This window comes from Lycium ferocissimum, chromosome 11 (assembly GCF_029784015.1).
Source record: "Lycium ferocissimum isolate CSIRO_LF1 chromosome 11, AGI_CSIRO_Lferr_CH_V1, whole genome shotgun sequence".
Lineage (NCBI taxonomy): Eukaryota > Viridiplantae > Streptophyta > Magnoliopsida > Solanales > Solanaceae > Lycium > Lycium ferocissimum.
The window spans coordinates 38,429,913-38,448,521 of NC_081352.1; the positions used below are offsets into that span (position 1 = coordinate 38,429,913).

General features: G+C 36.9%; 1 long non-coding RNA gene across 15 annotated transcripts; it reads right to left on the reverse strand.

Annotated features, from left to right (window-relative positions):
• Positions 1-2,053: 2,053 nt before the first annotated feature.
• Positions 2,054-16,897, reverse strand: LOC132037750 (uncharacterized). 15 transcript variants are annotated; one of them, XR_009409984.1, is made up of 6 exons: positions 16,580-16,892; positions 14,981-15,059; positions 8,562-8,637; positions 6,799-7,136; positions 6,615-6,684; positions 5,593-6,322 (listed from the first exon to the last, which is right to left on the reverse strand). It is a non-coding gene; the product is annotated as an uncharacterized LOC132037750 (long non-coding RNA). The 15 variants fall into 15 exon arrangements; XR_009409982.1 differs by lacking the exon at positions 16,580-16,892 and adding an exon at positions 15,160-16,573; XR_009409978.1 differs by lacking the exon at positions 8,562-8,637 and having other exon boundaries at positions 14,981-15,318; positions 16,580-16,897.
• Positions 16,898-18,609: the final 1,712 nt, after the last annotated feature.

Sequence of the window (18,609 nt, forward strand, 5' to 3'; positions counted from 1 at the left end):
AATCACAAATGCTAACTCCACCAATGTTTAGGTTTACCGTCACATGAGACAATATAATACTTATTTGAATAAGTTTAATTCGTTCTTTCTTTTCTTAATCCTTACTTTTTAATTAGGTTCTCCGGGGCTGTGGCATTATCTGACATTTTAAATAAAAGGGATAACATTTTTTGCTGTATAACTAGATTTCCACCTTGTTATTATGCAGATAACAAATTTTATTGAGTGTCGCATGTGCCTATTGCCCACTAACAAATTAATAAAATCCACCACTGTAAGTAATACACGTGTCGACATTTTAAGGTTCAATCAAACTTAGTTCATTGGATTAAGACAATTTGATAGGAGTAAACATAATTAACAAATCTTAAAACTGGCAAATTCCGTCTACAGAAGTTTTTTTTTTTTTTTTTCCTTTTCGTACATGAAATATGAATACAGTCACTATCATTTTATTGGTACAAACCTATGGTCTGGTAGAAGCCGTAATGTGTGGATATGAGGAGGAAGGTCCAAACAGAAATTTTAATGACAGGAACCCAGTGGTATGGCCTAATAATGAATGAAGTGAAAAAGGCTCAGCATTCAGATTTTAGCAGAGGCAAAAAAGAAAAAAAAAAGAAAAAAGAAAAAAAAAATACTAGGTGATTTCTTCCTATTTGCTTAAATCTTAGTGAATTTAGTTGTCCGATATTTATGCTAGTGAGAAATAGGATATACCCAGTCGATTAGTCAAAAGTGTCGCAAGTTGGACTCAATAAAGGGTAGCTCGGTGAACGAAACAACCCGAGTTCACGCAGAGTCGGGAAGGTTCGCATGCCAAGGAATGCGATGTAAGGAGCCAACATTTGTCAAGTTTGTTTATTACTCGCTCGAACCCGCGATCTATGCACACAGACTCCACTTTTCTCGAATTTGTTCCAAAACCCTTTCGCCAATTGACTCAATTATTTAAAAAGAAAAAAAAATAAAGAAATATCGCTGATATTTTTTGTTGGTGTGGGTAGCTAAGAAGGTTCTTATTTCCCCTTAACATGCTGAGTTGGTGGCTGGTTTATCTACCTCTCATAGTCTCATTGCTTCTATACCAAAAATAGAAGTGTTCGTTTTGTCTAATATGGAAAAAGTATGCAAGCAAGCATCATCTTTGCTTCTTCAATTCAAAAATCTTTCTGTAGTCAGCAATGTACTGCATCTTCATGGCCAAATTTCAGGGATTTTGTCTGCAATTCTCAGCCAAGAGAAATTCTAGGCAATGCACAAATCCTGCATTGCTACTAAAACTGAAGTCACCAAAAGCAAGTTTTTCTTTTCTTCAGTTTTTACAGCTCATAAAGTTTGAACCAGCTGCAATCCAAATACCAAGAATCTTCCATCATTGCTTGTGTCATATTTAAACAAGAAACTCCTGATTTAGAACATATGCATTGGACTCGCCACAACGAAACTTCGTGACGCTTCTAAAAGATCCAGAAGTTTCCCTGGATTTCTTATGAATAATACTGACTGACTTCATTATGCAAAAATCACTCTTGACATCATACATTCATACTGGCTGACTTGCCACATGAAACTTTGTGACACTTCTGGAAGATCCAGAACTTTCCCAGGATTTCTTGAATAATACGAACTGATTCATTATGCAAAAAATCACTATTGACATCATATTGGCTTCTCAAGTTCCTAAAGGACCAACTCTCCTAGTCAATTTATGAAAAAATCTGAAGTTAAAACTAGTTTTGTTTGTTGGATACCTAGTACAACGTCAACAAAAAGCATATGGACCAGATGGAAAAATAAAAAAGAGAGAGTTACTTTGCAGAACTAGTAATCAGATAAGAAGGCACCTTTCTTTAAGATACTGTCAGATTTACTATCAGATTGCTCTATGTCAGAATTCTCTAACACCCACATAATACAGATTCTAAAATGGCCCCCCACAAAACTTTTTACTAAGAAGGTTCCAAGAACTCCAAAAAGCTAAAAAGTAAAGACAACATAACTTGGATGTTATGAGGAGAATTTTATGAAAGGCATTTTCAGCTGAAAACAATTGAACCAACAAAACAATATCTCCTCAAAAAGCTGCAGAAAAAGATTAAGTCAATGGACAACTCCTCAATAACGGGTCAACACCAATGAAAAAGGGTCCCCAAAGGACCAATGGTGACATAGAATTTGATACATATCTTAAAAAGAAAAAGAAAACTTTTGAGGGTCCTTTTCAGTAAAGAGGCTATTGATTTGTGTCGTCCTGTTATTGGTCCATCCCACATGAACATCAACTTTTAGGGATACCCTCTTGAAATAATGCTCGACATCATTTGTATGCCTCACCCACATGACTGCCAACACTCAAAATCCTGAACAAAAATTTCAATTATATGAAGGGAAAATATGATCTCTTTGAATTACCTACCTAATATACAGCTTAAAAAACAGATATAAAATGTTGCAAGAAACCAAACTAAGTCTTCAATGTGTCTATGTTTTATATGTGAAGACATGTGGATTCCACATGTGTACATCTGGATAGCCAACATTTATATGATAATGTTAAGTACGAAACAAAAGCTTGGACGTGGCATATAACAAACCAGAGATATGCCTGTTTCATCTGATAAATGAAGCCAAAATGGAAAAAGAATATCACAAACCATGACAAACAAGGTATAATAAACAATATAGCTAAGATTTCAGACAAGTCCTCAAGGGTATAACATAATTGCTGAATGCTTCTTTATGGTTTGTTTAGACTACTTAGTCTATGTTCTTTTAATAACTTGAAGACAACATGACTGTCATATTTGTTTCTACCTAAATAGGATTCTTTTTGGTTCAAAAGGCACAGTTTTGAAGTCTTTTGGCTCTTTGATAAGCTAAAACCAAAACGACTGCTTTGGCTCAACTCAAATGAAAATTTTTCATTTTCAACATCATTTTTATTTTCTTCTTATTATTATTGTATTAATCTTCACGAACTTCTCAAAGAAACTGTATTAATCTGCACAGTAATAGTTAGCCTCCCAAAACTTACTTTCCAACTTCTTGATATTTTTCAAGATTCTGCTAACTAAAATTCTAAAAACAAGCAATTCAACAAAATGAACTATTTATAAACTATAGGCTAATGCAAATGCTCTCTTTATATTATTTGTCCTTGTGCCGAGGGTCTACCAGAAACAATCTCTTTACATACCTTGGTAGGGGTAAGGTCTGCGTACACTCTACCCTCCCCAGACCTATTTTGTGGGATTTCACTGGGTATGTTGTTGTTGTAGGCTAATGCAAATGCATATTTTATGTTGAACTGCGAGGCCTCGATTCAACTACCAATCTGATGCCCAACACAATGATGAGTCTTTCTGAATTTCTAGAAGTCTAGCTCCTTCCTTAAATTAAAGCAAGTAAATTAAAAACTTCTTCATTCTTTTTAATAACATGTAATGAGATGTCCAACCAGACCTAAAACCAGTTTTTGCTTTCGAGGTATCACAGTTTGCGACCTGGATAGCATCAAAAGACCATTTTTATTCTCACTCGAAGAAAGCTTCATAGACAGCAATAGGTAACATCTCAAAACATAATAATCAGAAGCAGAAACAGACACAAAAATAATTCAGCTTTTACAAGATCACGTTTTAAAGCATTTACGAGCACCAAATCAATAAAATGGGCGGTGAAGCACGTTTAATTACCAAGGTTTAAAATTCACAAACTTAAAATTGTTAGAATGAGACTGAAAAATGGGTACAAGCTTAAAATTGTTATAATGAGACTTCCAATATCTGAATGAGAGATTACGAAACAATGCCCAAATCACAGGATTACAAAATCATGAAATCGTCTTTAAAATATTGGCTTAAAATAGCAAAATAGTGACCAAAGAACTACGATGGGTTACTTATTCTCAAAATATCACTCCATGGTTGATGCTAGAAAGAGGGAGAGGCAAGGCAGCAGACTGCTGAGCTAAACAGAATGCAGAATCAGAACATCTGCCTTTTTCTTACTTTATTTAAACGCATCAAAAACAGTGGGGAGTGAGTGGGTCCGCCTGATAGCTGATAGCTATGTTATTCAAACATATCATCATAGATACAACAATTGTTCTAGTAGCAGTTTGTCATCAAAAAATAGAAGAACCCGCTACAGAAACAAATCCAAGGACTTTACAGCACCAGTGGAGCATGTCCAAATTGGCCATTAAAACAAGTCCTAGTAGTACAACATGTATATCTAAACTATAGATACATATGTTGTACCACTAGGACTTGTTTTCATGTATATCTAAATTATTTGTGAAGAAGTAAGAAAAGAGATGTATTGATGACATTATAATTTGATGAATACACCTAGTATATCTGTCAAACAAAATGCGACGTATAGTTTGTCAAATATAGAAGCTGAGACATATCTAATTTAAAGAACCTAACACTTGGAGCATTTAATGCCTCCAATTAAACTAAAAGCAAGCTTCAGGTTCTGAGGCAAAACAAAGAACAGAAATAGCGCCTCACCACACTTCAGGCAAAGTGTGGCGCACAAGTGATCAGTAAGCACAAGGCCCTATGCGTGCACATCTTTCAAGTAAAAAAAAAAAAAAGGCAAGAAATATTTTACAAGAGTAAAAGAGATGTACTCATGAAAAGACAATAAGAAAATACTACAACAGAGAACAAACGACGTGAGAAGATCATCAATGATCAGAGTTGGACGAAGCGCAAGGAACAGTGATCTTCAAGGGTACATTTTCTTTCTTCTTTTTTTTTCTTATCATTTTTCTTTTGGCAAACAAGTTTGACTGCCCACATCTTCTATTTCCTTTCATTTTTCTTTTGGGAGAAAGACAGAATCGTGTTTTGCTGCTTAGGCTCTGATTTTTGTCTTCTCCTTCTCCGACCGCTCTTCTTGTTTCTATGGTCTGTCCCTTTGTTTCTTTTTGGAGAAAGGAGAAGTCCTCTGTTTATGTTTTTTGTAAGGAGAAGAACAGTAAATTGTGTTTTTACTGTTCATATAGCCGATGTAAACTATCTTGGGATTGAGACAGTTGTAGTTGTTGGTGTCCAATCTCGTAACACCTTCATCAGACATGAGAATGACTGCTAATGAAGAACCCTCCCACACTATCTTATTGTCCCCTCCAAACTGTACAATTCTGCATAGCTCGTGCAACAATCTTTCCACCATATCAATTCCCCTATCCGGTGTATATTTTCTGAAACTTACTTCGTCCTTCCTACTGCTGTCTTGTTTCTGTAACGGGAAATTAAATTCATCTTTACCAGTATCTCCTCACCACATCGAGCTTAAACCAAATTTGGTTCCCATTTCCAATTGAAAAGACGATAAATATTGTAAAATCCTGCCTCCCCTTCATAATCACTTTGCATAAGCTTGTCCCATATGATCAACTCATTTGTTTATTTAAGATTATGATGTCTGAATCTCAGTACACATAAGATTATTAAGATAGTGTCTCTAAGTCTGAATATTGAATGATAAAGATAGTTCTGTCATCACCTGAATGTGTATAATTTTGTTTTTATCTAATATAAAAACATAATAATTTTAAAAAATAACAATGAAACATTATATCCACAAGATATTAGAGAAAATTTTAGTTTACATGGTAATTTAAAGTTTTTGTTTGATGAAGCATGCTCTAAAAGGTAGGGACAGCAGCAGCTGGCGAACATAGTGGTTGGCGCGATGGTTGTGCTGTGGTGGCTGGTGGAGGTGCCCGGGGCTGATGATTGTTTAGTTATGGCTGGTGGTGGTGGTAGTGGTAGTACAGTGATGGCTGGTGGTGACAGCTGTACGATGGTGACCAGCGGCGAAAGTAGTGATTGATGTTGTGTGGTGGTAGTAGACAAAGTGGTGATAGAAGGTCACCTTCATAGGAATTTTTAGGTGAATATCATTTTAAAAAATTTAAGACTCTGTACACGAGCTGAAAACTCATACCTATTAAGAGCAAATAAGTGGTTGAAAGGAATAAAAATCGAATTTGATAGTGGAACCATTCAGATTCTACCTTCCATTAAGCGGAAAAAACAGTGTTTAAGTCACCTCATCTGAGAACCATTTACATTGTCTGACCTCATACCTTCACTTGTATCACTTCTTTCAACCAAATGTTCTCCTCAGTTGCAAACCTCAGGAATTTTTTCAAGAGGGCTCGGTAAAACATCATTAGTCTTTGATACCCACTCCATCCTAATTTTAGCTGTAACTTTCTCCCAACTCACCAAATGATATTTTTTATCTTCATCTATTTGGGTGCATGAAAATTCCAGATAAGCCCATACTCGCAGGTCTACTAACAGGAGGAAAGGAGTGATCAACAACACAGTGATGCCGCATGGAAAAAAAACACCACATTGTACGTACAAAAGCAATGCACATGCAAGTGTAAACACTATGAATTAGCTTAGGACAAAATATTGCTGATTTAAGTTTGATTAGACTTATCTCATTCCTAGAGGAGAATGAGCAGCTTGTGCTTTTCATAGAATTAATTCAAAGATAAAATGAAATGCATTCATGAAGGCGACCTTCGTTAGAAAGCATTAAAGGATAGTAAGTTATAATATTCCAGAGCACATTTATACCTGAAGGAGAATGAGTCTTTCCAGAGAATTACTTCAAAGATAAAATTGCATACACTTATAGAGTTGAAATCTGTTAGAAAGAATTAGAAGATAAGTCATGATGTAATCTCCTTAAATAGTGAAGCTGGAGAAGAAAGCAGCAGCAGTTTAGCAGCACCAAGAGGACAAAGAAATTTAGAAATACCTAGTTAACATGCCAACAGAAACATTCTGAAGTGGAATGATATCACCATCAAACTTCTAGTCATGGTAGATTACCTTCTCTGTGAAGGGAAAAAAATTTAGGAGCACTATATTAGTAACATGTGAGTAATAATTTTATGCTATCCTCAGAGAACATTAAGAATGTTTAAGGAGATAACTGAAAACGAAAAGGTGACCACTGTCGTGATACGGTGAAGAGATACAGAACCAAACAAAGACTGATTGCAGAGGACTTAACGAGAGAGATTGGTAATCCAAGACATCTTTCTGTAAGAAAGGCAATAGCTTGATCACTGTCGTCATGCAATGGTTGCTAAGCTGCATAATGTTTAAGAGGAAAGTCAGTTAACATCGTTGTTAGTGTGTTAGAGTTAGTTGTGGGAATATCCAACGGGGCATCTCTGCTCTCAGCTTTACAAAATAAGCTCGTAATCACAACAGAGAACATTGAGAATACATATTTGAACCCCATTTTTTAGCTCTTTATTTGCATTCCACTTAAACTACTTTGTTATTTCTAACAATTTTTTAAGCTTTCAGCTTTATTTTCCTTCTTTGGCTGGTTAGTCGTGCAAATGGCAACATTTGGTACCAAAGCTCTGTACAACTGAAGCAATCTTTCAATTGCAATGGCAGAAAACCAGAATTTAAGAGGGATTGTAAAACCACCCATTCACATAAGTCAAATTCATATTTTATTACAGATTGATGCCTAGGATATCTAATCCTGATGTATATTAAGTAGCCAAGTACCCATGAGGAATCTATCAATGCCATAAGCATTCTACAACTCTTATAGATGTGTATGAAGTAGCCAAGTAGCGTGAGAATCCATCAATCCCATAAGCACAATTCTACTCCATAATCCAGTTTCCTTGCAATAAAAAGCCTGAAACCAAGCACCTAACAAAAAGTTCCCTAGCCATGCCCCCAAGCCATTTATTCTTCCATCGACAAACCTTTCAACTTCCTGTTACCTCACATACAATCTATTATGAAAACAGAAGCTAAAAGTACTTTCGGGGACATTGATGCAAGCCCAAACCCTCGACATTATTTGTGGAAATGAAGGAGGGGATAGCAGAGAATGTTGGGGAGGATGATGGCAAGTCGGTAAAAGAGGAGCAGAGTGAAGATCAAGAGGAAGTGTCATTGAATGAAATCCATGATGTCAAGTTTCCCTCTGACCATCAAAATTGTTCAAGGTGGTCGATGTATAATTTGTCAACAACCCCCCACTCGCATGTTAACAGCTCAAATTCAGGGTTATTCTCAGTAAGGTGAGTAGGCAAAGTTACTACGGCAGATGATCATAGGAGCAGTGGCGAAGACACCTTTAAACTTTATAATGTGTGTCTGAATATAATACTCCCTCCGTTTCTAAATAAATGGTGTTTTAGGCTTTTCATTTTGTTTCAAAATAAGTGGTGCTTTAGGATTTCAAGAGGAAGTTGATCTTATTCTTCAAAAATTACCCTTATTTACATAATCAAGAATCATTAAGTAGCTTCTCTTTTTCTAGGCATTTGATTAGCGGTAAGTTAGTAAATACACTACTCTAATTTTCTAGGAGTGAGCAATTTCTTAAAGGGTGTGCATAAGCTAAAAACACCACTTATTATAAAACGGAAGGAGTAGCTTTGCGACAAACAATATGTATATAGCAGAAGCCAACCCCTTTGAAAATAATGCAAATTAAACATAAACTTGGGACCGGAAGTAAAGTTTTAGAATTCCGACAACCCCATATCCAGACAATAGGCCAGCACTGCTTATGCAAAATCATGTCAATGCCACTGCACAGGATTTATACCATCAGCTACAATCAAAAAGGAATATGTAAGGTGAATCTTTCAAATTCAACTTCAGAATGCAATCAGCAATGTGTTACTCAGAGTGTTCTCCATTCCAATAAAACTGCACAATAGAAAAATTAATCCCCTAAAGTGACCTTACTCCTATCACAGTTTCAAGATAACTAGAAAAGTTTATTTCCACCTAGATAAGAATTAGTTGGGAAGTTTATCTATTTTACACTTGATTCCGTATGATTTCTAACTTGTATGTCAGTTTAAGGAATGTCCAGCCGTCCAGGTGAAGCATCTCAGTCAATAAATTGAGGTTTGAAATCATAATTCCCATTTGTAGCTTCTTTTTATTGCTTCCTTATTTCTTTTAGTGGTAATCACAACAATCACGAATCCAAATTGTGTCATCCATAACACTAAACTAATGAGATAAAAACAGAATTGTGTCATCCATAACACTAAACTAATGAGATAAAAACAGAATTACCATTGTTGGGTTCGGTTTCTGCTGATCGAACAAAATACAAATCCCCGCGATTTCAACTTCTTTTTTGCTTTTTGTCATTTTCTTTTGACAGCCTAGGGTCAGGGCCAGAACTAAAAAAAGTATTAGGTGATTTCTTCCTATTTGCTTAAATCTTAGTGAACTTAGTTGTCCGATACTTATGCTAGTGAGAAATAGGAGATACCCAGTCGATTAGTCAAAGTGTCGCAAGTTGGACTCAATAAAGGGTAGCTCGGTGCAAGAAACAACCCGAGTTGCAAGGGGAGCTTAGGAGCCTACGCTGTTGCAAGTATCAGCGATTCCACTGCTCGAACCCGTGATCTATAGGTAACACAGAGGCAACTTTACCGTTGCTCCTAAGCTCCCCTTCGCCAGTTGACTCAATTATTTAAAAAGAAATAAAAATAAAGAAATATCGCTGATATTTTTTGTTGGGTTTAGTAGCTAAGAAGGTTCTCATTTCCCCTTAACATGCTGAGTTGGTAGCTGGTTTATCACCTCTCATGCTTCTGTACCAAAAATAGAAGTGTTCATTTTGTCTAATATGGAAGAAGTATGCAAGCAAGCATCATCTTTGCTTCTTCAATTCAAAAATCTTTCTGTAGTCAGCAATGTACTGCATCTTCATGGCCAAATTTCAGGGATTTTGTCTGCAATTCTCAGCCAAGAGAAATTCTAGGCAATGCACAAATCCTGCATTGCTACTAAAAATGAAGTTACCACAAGCAAGTTTTTCTTTTTCTTCAGTTTTTACAGCTCATAAAGTTTGAACCAACTGCAATCTAAAAAACCAAGAATCTTCCATCATTGCTTGTGTCATATTTAAACAAGAAACTCCTGATTTAGAACGAAACTTCGTGATGCTTCTGGAAGATCAAGAAGTTTCCCAGGATTTCTTATGAATAATACTATCTGACTTCATTATGCAAAATCACTCCTGACATCATATTGGCTGACTCGCCACGATGAAACTTCGTGACAGTTCTGGAAGATCCAGAACTTTCCCAGGATTTCTTGAATAATACTAACTTATTCATTATGCAAAAAATCACTCTTGACATCATATTGGCTTCTCAAGTTCCTAAAGGACCAACTCTCCTAGTCAATTTATGAAAAAATCTAAGGTAAAACTAGTTTTGTCTGTTGGATACCTAGTACAACATCAACAAAAAGCATATGGACCAGATGGAAATTTTTTTTAAAAAAAAAAAAAAAAGTGTTACCGTGCAGAATTCGTAATCAGATAAGAAGGCACCTTTTTTTAAGATACTATCAGATTGCTCTATATCAGAATTCTCTAACACCCACATAATACAGATTCTAAAATGGCCCCCCACAAAACTTTTTACTAAGAAGGTTCCAAGAACTCCAAAATGCTAAAAAGTAAAGACAACATAACTTGGATGTTATGAGGAGAATTTTATGAAAGGCATTTTCAGCTGAAAACAATTGAACCAACAAACCAATATCTCCTCAAAAAGCTAAAGAAAAAGATTAAGTCAATGGACAACTCCTCAATAACGGGTCAACACCAATGAAAAAGGGTCCCCAAAGGACCAATGGTGACATAGAATTTGATAGATATCTTAAAAAGAAAAAAGAAAAACTTTTGAGGGCCCTTTTCAGTAAAGAGGCTATGGATTTGTGTCGTCGTGTTAGTGGTCCATCCCACATGAACATCAACTTTTAGGGATACCCTCTTGAAATAATTCTTGACATCATTGTATGCCTCACCACATGACTGCCAACACTAAAAATCCTGAACAAAAATTTGAATTATAGGAAGGGAAAAACGATCTCTTTGAATCACCTACCTTCTATACAGCTTAAACAACAGATATAAAATGTTGCAAGAAACCAAACTAAAGTCTTCGGTGTGTCTATATTTTACATGAGAAGACATGTGAATTGCACATGTGTGCATCTGGATAGCCAACATTTATATGATAATGTTAAGTAGGAAACAAAAGCTTGGACGTGGCATATAGCAAACCAGAAATATGCCTGTTTCATTTGATAAATGAAGCCAAAATGGAAAAGAATATCACAAACCATGACAAATAAGGTATAATAAACAATATAGCTAGATTTCAGACAACTGAACTCAAGGGTATTACATAATTGCTGAATGCTTCTTTATGGTTTGTTTAGACTACTTAGTCTATGTTCTTTTAATAACTAGAAGACAAAATGACTATCATATTTGTTTCTACCTAAATAGGATTCTTTTAGGTTCAAAAGGCACGGTTTTGACGTCTTTTGGCTCTTTGATAAGCTAAAACCAAAACGACTGCTTTGGCTCAACTCAAATGAAATTTTTTCATTTCCAAACATCATTTTTATTTTCTTATTATTATTACTGTATTAGTCTTCACGAACTTCTCAAAGAAATGCTATTAATCTGCACAGTAATAGCTAGTCCCCCAGAACTTTCCAACTTTCTTCTTTAAAACTATCTTTTTTAAGAACTAACAATTAAACTTAGGCAAGAATATTTTTCAAGATTCTGCTAACTAAAATCCTAAATACAAGCAATTTAACAAAACGAACTATTTATAAACCTTAGCTAATGCAAATGCTTGCTTGTTTGTCGTGATTTTTACTGATGCACACCAACTGACCACTATGCATCTCCTTCTCCTTAATTTTTTTAGTGTTTGCAGTTGCATCCGCTGCTTTAGTCCGCTCAGCCATCTCTCCCAATTGAAAAAGATAATTACTACATGAGATAGCAGATAAGATAAAGGAAAGAATCTTTTTTTAGAAATTGGTTAATCGGTAAAGATACATGTACTTGATGCCCCGCCCAAGAGAGAGACCCAAGTCCTAGTAGCCCTGCTAAATGGTGATTCAGCATAGATTCTACATCTTGAAACCAAGCCAATTTTGGCGCCGCTTTATGATAATGAAACCAACCAGCAAAAAGCATTAACGCTGCAAAGACCAATGCCCCAATTGCTGTACAATAGAGTTGTAATTCAGGAGCGCGCTCTACCACTGAGCTAATAGCCCATCGTGCGATCCTCTCACTAGGGGCCCGCTATGCCAAAAGCGAGAGTGCTCCCGGTATTGCACACCATGTAAAAAAATGCCACTCTCTTGGCTGGATGCATTTTCCATATTGGTATCCAAATGGATAATGACTAGAAATGACATTGTCTTGAATTCACAGATTGGTGCTGAGAATTCTTATAGCCGACCTAAACTATCTTGGGATTGAGACAGTTGTAGTTATTGGTGTCCAATCTTGTAACACCTTCATCAGACATGAGTATGACTGCTAATAAAGAACCCTCCCACACTATCTTATTGTCCCCTCCGAACTATACAAAACTGCATAGCTTGTGCAGTAATCTCTCCACCACATCAATTTCCCTATCCGATGTATATTTTCTGAAATTCTCTTCGTCCTTCCTACCGCTGTCTTGTTTCTGTAACGGGAAATTAAATTCATCTTTACCAGTATCTCCACACCACATCGAACTTAAACCAAATTTGGTTCCCATTCCCAATTGAGAAGACCATAAATCTTGTGAAATCCTGCATCCCCTTCATAATCACTTTGCATAAGCTTGTCCCATATGATCAACTCATTTGTAAATTTAAGATTAAGATATCTGAATCTCAGTAGATATAAGATTATTAAGATAGTATCACTAAATCTGAATATTGAATGATTAAGATAGTTGTATCATCACACCCAAGGCTGTGGCCTAGTGGTCAATGAAGTGGGTTGAGCACCATGAGGTTTCACGTTCACTTCCCAGCAGAGATAGAATACTAGGTGATTTCTTCCCATCTGTTCTAGCCTTGGTGGATAGAGTTACCTGATACTTGTTGGTGGTGGGAGGTGGCAAATATCCCGTGGGATTAGTCGAGGTGCGCGCAAGCTGACCCGGACAACACGGTTATCAAAAAGAAAAAAAGATTGTTCTATCATCACCTGAATGTGTATAATTTTGTCTTTATCTAAAATAATAATAAATTAAGTTTAAAAAAATAACAATTAAACATTATATCCACAAAATATTAGAGAAAATTTTAGCTTACATGATAATTTAAAAGTTTTTGTTTGATGAAGCATGCTCTAAAAGCTAGGGACAGTACTAGTTAGCGTTGATAGTGGTTGGCGTGATGGTTGTAGTGGCTGGTGGAGGTGCCCCGGGCTGATGATTGTGTAGTTATGGCTGGTGGTGATGGTCGTGGCAGTACAGTAATGGCGGGTGGTGACAGCTGTGAGATGGTGGCTAGGGGGGAAAGTGATGATTGATTTTGTGTGGTGGTAGTAGACAAGTGGTGATAAAAGGTCACCTTCATAGGAACTTTTAGGGGAATATCGTCTTAAAAATTTAGACTCTGTACACGAGCTGAAAATTCATACCTATTAAGAGCAGATAAGTGGTTGAAAAGAATAAATATCGAATTTGAAAGCAGAACCATTCAGATTCTAATTGCCATTAAGCGGAAAACATAGGGTCTAACGTCTAAGTCACCTCATCTGAGAACCATTTACATTGTCTAACCTCATACTTTCAGTTTTATCACTTCTTTCCACCAAATGTTCTCCTCAGTTGCAAACCTCCATAGGCATTTTTTAAAGAGGGCTCGGTAAAACATCATTAGTCCTTGATACCCACTCCATCCTAATTTTAGCTATAACTTTCTCCCAATTCACCAAATGATATTTTTTTATCTGCATCTATTTAAGTGCACTCAGTGACTAGTTATTCCCGGAGGAGAATGAGCAGGTTGTGCTTTTCATAGAATTACTTCAAAGATAAAATGGAATGCACTCATGAAGGCGACCTTCGTTCAAAAGCATTAAAGGATAACAACAACAACAACATACCCAGTTGGATCCCACAACGTGAGGTCTGGGGAGGGTAAAGTGTACGCAGACCTTACCCCCACCTTGGAAGGTAGGGAGGCTGTTTCCGAAAGACCCTCGGCTCAAAAGAAAACAAGGAAAACAAGGGAAACAAGGGAAAAGAGTCAGATACGGACAAGCAAATCAAAACCATGTGAAAATGAGAAATAGCAAGAGCAACGAAGTCATGATAAAATAACAAAGATAGACAAGACCAACACATAGAAGCAGGATAAAAATACTCCTAATACGAGAAAGGAAACCTCGCGGCCCCCCACTAGCCCTCTACCCTGATACTCGACCTCCACCCCCTCCTATCACCGGTCATGTCCTCGGTAAGCTGGAGTAATGCCATGTCCTGCCGAATCACCTCTCCCCAGGCCTTCTTTGGCCTACCCCTCCCTCTCTTCGGAGCCCACCCGGCCCATCCTCTCACACCTCCTCACCGGCGCGTCGGCCCCGCATCTCCGCTGCACGTGGCCGAACCACCTCAACCTCCCTTCCCGCATCTTATCCACCACAGGGGCCACACCCACCTTATCCCGAATCACTTCATTCCGAATCCTATCTCTCTTGGTATGCCCGCACATCCACCTCAGCATCCGCATCTCAGCTACCTTCATCTTCTGGACATGCGCTTTCTTAATTGGCCAGCATTCCGTCCCATACAACATAGCCGGTCTAACCACCGCTTTGTAGAACTTTCCCTTTAGAATAGGCGGCACCTTCTTATCACACAACACCCCCGATGCGAGCTTCTATTTCATCCATCCCGCTACATTAAAGGATAGTAAGTTATAATATTCCAGAGCACATTTATACCTGAAGGAGAATGAGTAGCTTGTGCTTTTCAGAGAATTACTTCAAAGATAAAATTGCATGCACTTATAGAGTTGAAATCTTTTAGAAAGAATCCCCTTAAATAGTGAAGCTAAGGAAGAAAGCAGCAGCAGTTTAGCAGCACCAAGAGGACAAAAAATACCTAGTTAACATGCCAACAGAAACATTCTGAAGTGCAATAATATCACCACCAAACTTCTAGTCATGGTAGATTACCTTCTCTGTGAAGGGAAAAAAATTTTAAGAGCACTATATTAGTAACATGTGAGTAATAGTTTTATGCTATCCTCAGAGAACATTAAGAATGTTTAGCGAGATAACTCAAGCGAAAAGGTGATCACTGTCGTGATACGGTGAAGAGATACAGAACCAAACAAAGACTGATTGCAGAGGACTTAGCAAGAGAAATTGGTAGTTCAGGACACCTTGCTGTAAGAAAGGCAATAGCTTGATCACTGTTGTCATGCGATGGATGCTAAGCTGCATAATGTTTAAGGGGAAAGTCAGTTAACATTGTTGTTAGTTTGTTAGAGTCAGTTATGGGAATATCCATCGGGGATATCTCAGCACTCAACTTTACAAAATGAGCTCGTAATCACAACGGAGAGCTTTGAGAATACATATTTGAACCTCATTTTTTAGCTCTTTATTTGCATTCCTCTTAACTTCTTTGTTATTTCTAACAATTTTTCAAGCTTTCAGCTTTATTTTCCTTCTTTGGCTGGTTAGTTGAGCAAATGGCAACATTTGGTACCAAAGCTCTGTACAACTGAAGCAATCTTTCAATTGCAATGGCGGAATCAGAATTTAAGAGGGATTGTAAAACCACTCATTCACATAAGTCAAATTCATATTTTATTAGAGATTGAAGCCTAGGATATCTAATCCTAAAACTCTTGCATGTGTATATTAAGTAGCCAAGGACCATGAGGAATCTATCAATGCTATAAGCATTCTACAACTCTTATAGATGTGTATGAAGTAGCCAAGTAGCGTGGCGTGAGAATCCATCAATCGCATAAGCACAATTCTACTCCATGATCCAGTTTCCTTCCAATAAAAAGCCTGAAACCAAGCACCTAACACAAAGTTCCCTAGCCATGTCCCCAAGCCATCTATTCTTCCATCGACAAACCCTTCAACTTCTTGTTACCTCACTTACAATCTGCTACGAAAAAAAGAAGCTAAAAGTACATTCGGGGACATTGATGCAAGCCCAAACCCTCGACATTATTTGTGGAAATGAATGAGGGGATAGCAGTCAAAAGTTGCGCGGACTCTTCACTTTCGTTGCCGCACCCGTGTCGGATTCTCCAAAAATGCACTACTTTTGGAGTATCCGACACGCACCAGACGATATTTTTGAAGAGTCCGTGCAACATATAGCAGAGAATGTTGGGGAGATGATGGCAAATCAGTAAAAGAAGAGCAGGGTGAAGATCAAGAGGAAGTGTCATTGAATGAAGTCTTTGATGTCAAGTTTCACTCTGACCATCAAAATTGTTCAAGGTGGTCGACCTATAATTTGTCAACAATCCCCCGCCCGCATGTTAACAGCTCAAATTCAAGGTTATTCTTAGTAAGGTGAGTATGCAAAGTTACTACGGCAGACAATCATAGGACCAGTGGTGAAGACACATTTATACTTTATAGCGAGTGTGTGTGTTGTGTGAAAATAATAGTTTTCTGACAAAAAATATGTATATAGCAGAAGCCAAAATAATGCAAATTAAACACAAACTTGAGACGGGAAGTAAGCTTTAGAATTACGACAACCCCAAAGTCATGTCAATGCCACTGCACAGGACTTTATACCATCAGCTACAATCAAACTTATAAGGAATATGTAAAGTGAATCTCATGTTCAACTTGACAATGCTAAAGGTTAACCTCTATTCCCCAGTCATTAAGACACATGAACAAACCAAGTGTCGTTCTGGTAATGATAAGGGAGAATCAAGAACTTCAGCAATGTGTTACTCAAATGTTGTCCATTGCAACAAATAAAACTGATCCCCTAAAGTGACCTTACTCCTACCACAGTTTCAATATACTAAAAAGTTCAAAAAGTATTAGGAAGTTTATCTATTTACATGATCCCGAAGGTTTCATACCAAATGGAGGATGTTCCTGAAGGCTTCTTGAATGAGCTGATAAGACGAAGTTTGGTTCAAGTGGCAGGTACATTTTGGGAAAAAGTTACTCAATGCAGGATTCATGATCTACTCGGGGATCTTGCCGTAAAAAAGGCATTGGAGGTAAACTTCTTTGACATTTATGATCCAAGACAGCACTCCATATCCCCCTTATGTCTCAGACATGCCGTTCATGGTCAAGCACAAAGGTACCTCTCACTTGATCTTTCTAACTTGAAGTTAAGGTCAGTTATGTTCTTCGATAACTTGGATATTATAAACTTCCGTAATGGTTTCCAACATATATATATATATATATGTATTGTACTTGGAGAATCATTCTCCAGCACCTGATGCCATAGGAAGTTTGTACCACCTTAAGTTATTAAGATTGAGAGATACCCCTGTTCTTCCCTCCTCCATAGGCAACCTCAAGAATTTACAGACACTTGATGTCCATTACACCATGCCAACTACCTCCTGAGATAGCTAACCTAGTAAATCTAAGACATTTACTTGTTCTGTATTCAGAACCTCTGCAACATATAAACAAACTCACAAGTCTTCACGCATTTGTTGTGATCAGTGGCGAGATGTTGATTTTCGAGAATTAAGAATGGTTGATATTAAGAAATCTTACTCCCTAAACAGCTTGAAAAGCCTTAGCACTCTCCAATTGGTGTGTGGATATCCTGAATTTCTTAGTTCTTGTCAAAAGCTCCAGAAATTGTGGTTAGATGGGATAATAGAAAAACTGCCCCCATTTTGCACGGATTGATCTTCAAACAAATTAGTCTTTGATATTTGACCCTTATATGATTTTTTTTAACTAAAAATATCCAATTATTTTAAACAAAGGTTTTACTAAGACAAAAAAGTTCCAGATTTGTAATAAAAGTCATTATTTTTCAGATTTGTTTTTAAGAAAATCAATTTTCTAGATTGTTTTTTAAAAAATTGTCACGTAGGCACCACATAGAATAAGTTAAAATGTCATTGTAACATCCCGTAAATCTGAATTAGGTATGAATGTATGAATCTAGTATAAAGGTGATATTTTAGCTATACGAATCTATTTGGGATGAACTCGGGTGATAAACAGTCATGTTGAAGTCAAATAAAAAAGTGAAGTTAGGCGCTTCTAAACTCGTCTAAGTCTGAACGTCCGTACTTTTATGGCTTTGTTTTCGAGTATTTGCGTTAGGAATTTGTGAAAATTTCCTTCTTGAAAGTTGTAGCTATTTCAAATACATTTCCAACGGTATATTATGGTGGTCAACGGGACATCTGTACAAAAATTTATGGCCATTTTACTGAAGGATTACGGAAGCGGTCAGTTCCTTGGTCATGTTATACGAACTTGTTATACGGCCCATATAATTTTATACGGACCGTATAACTCGTCCGTACGTCATGAAACTTCAAATCGACGTTTTGTTTTCAGCCATGATAAAATATGGTCATATTATACGGACCGTATAACTTTATACGGACCGTATAATATGTCCATATAATTTCCGCCTCACTTTTGTATAAATTCAAGCATTCAGTTCTTTTATTTCATTATTCATAATTCCAAGTCCTAGCAACAATCCAAAACATCAAGGTAAGTCAATTCAAACCCTTCCAACTCAAT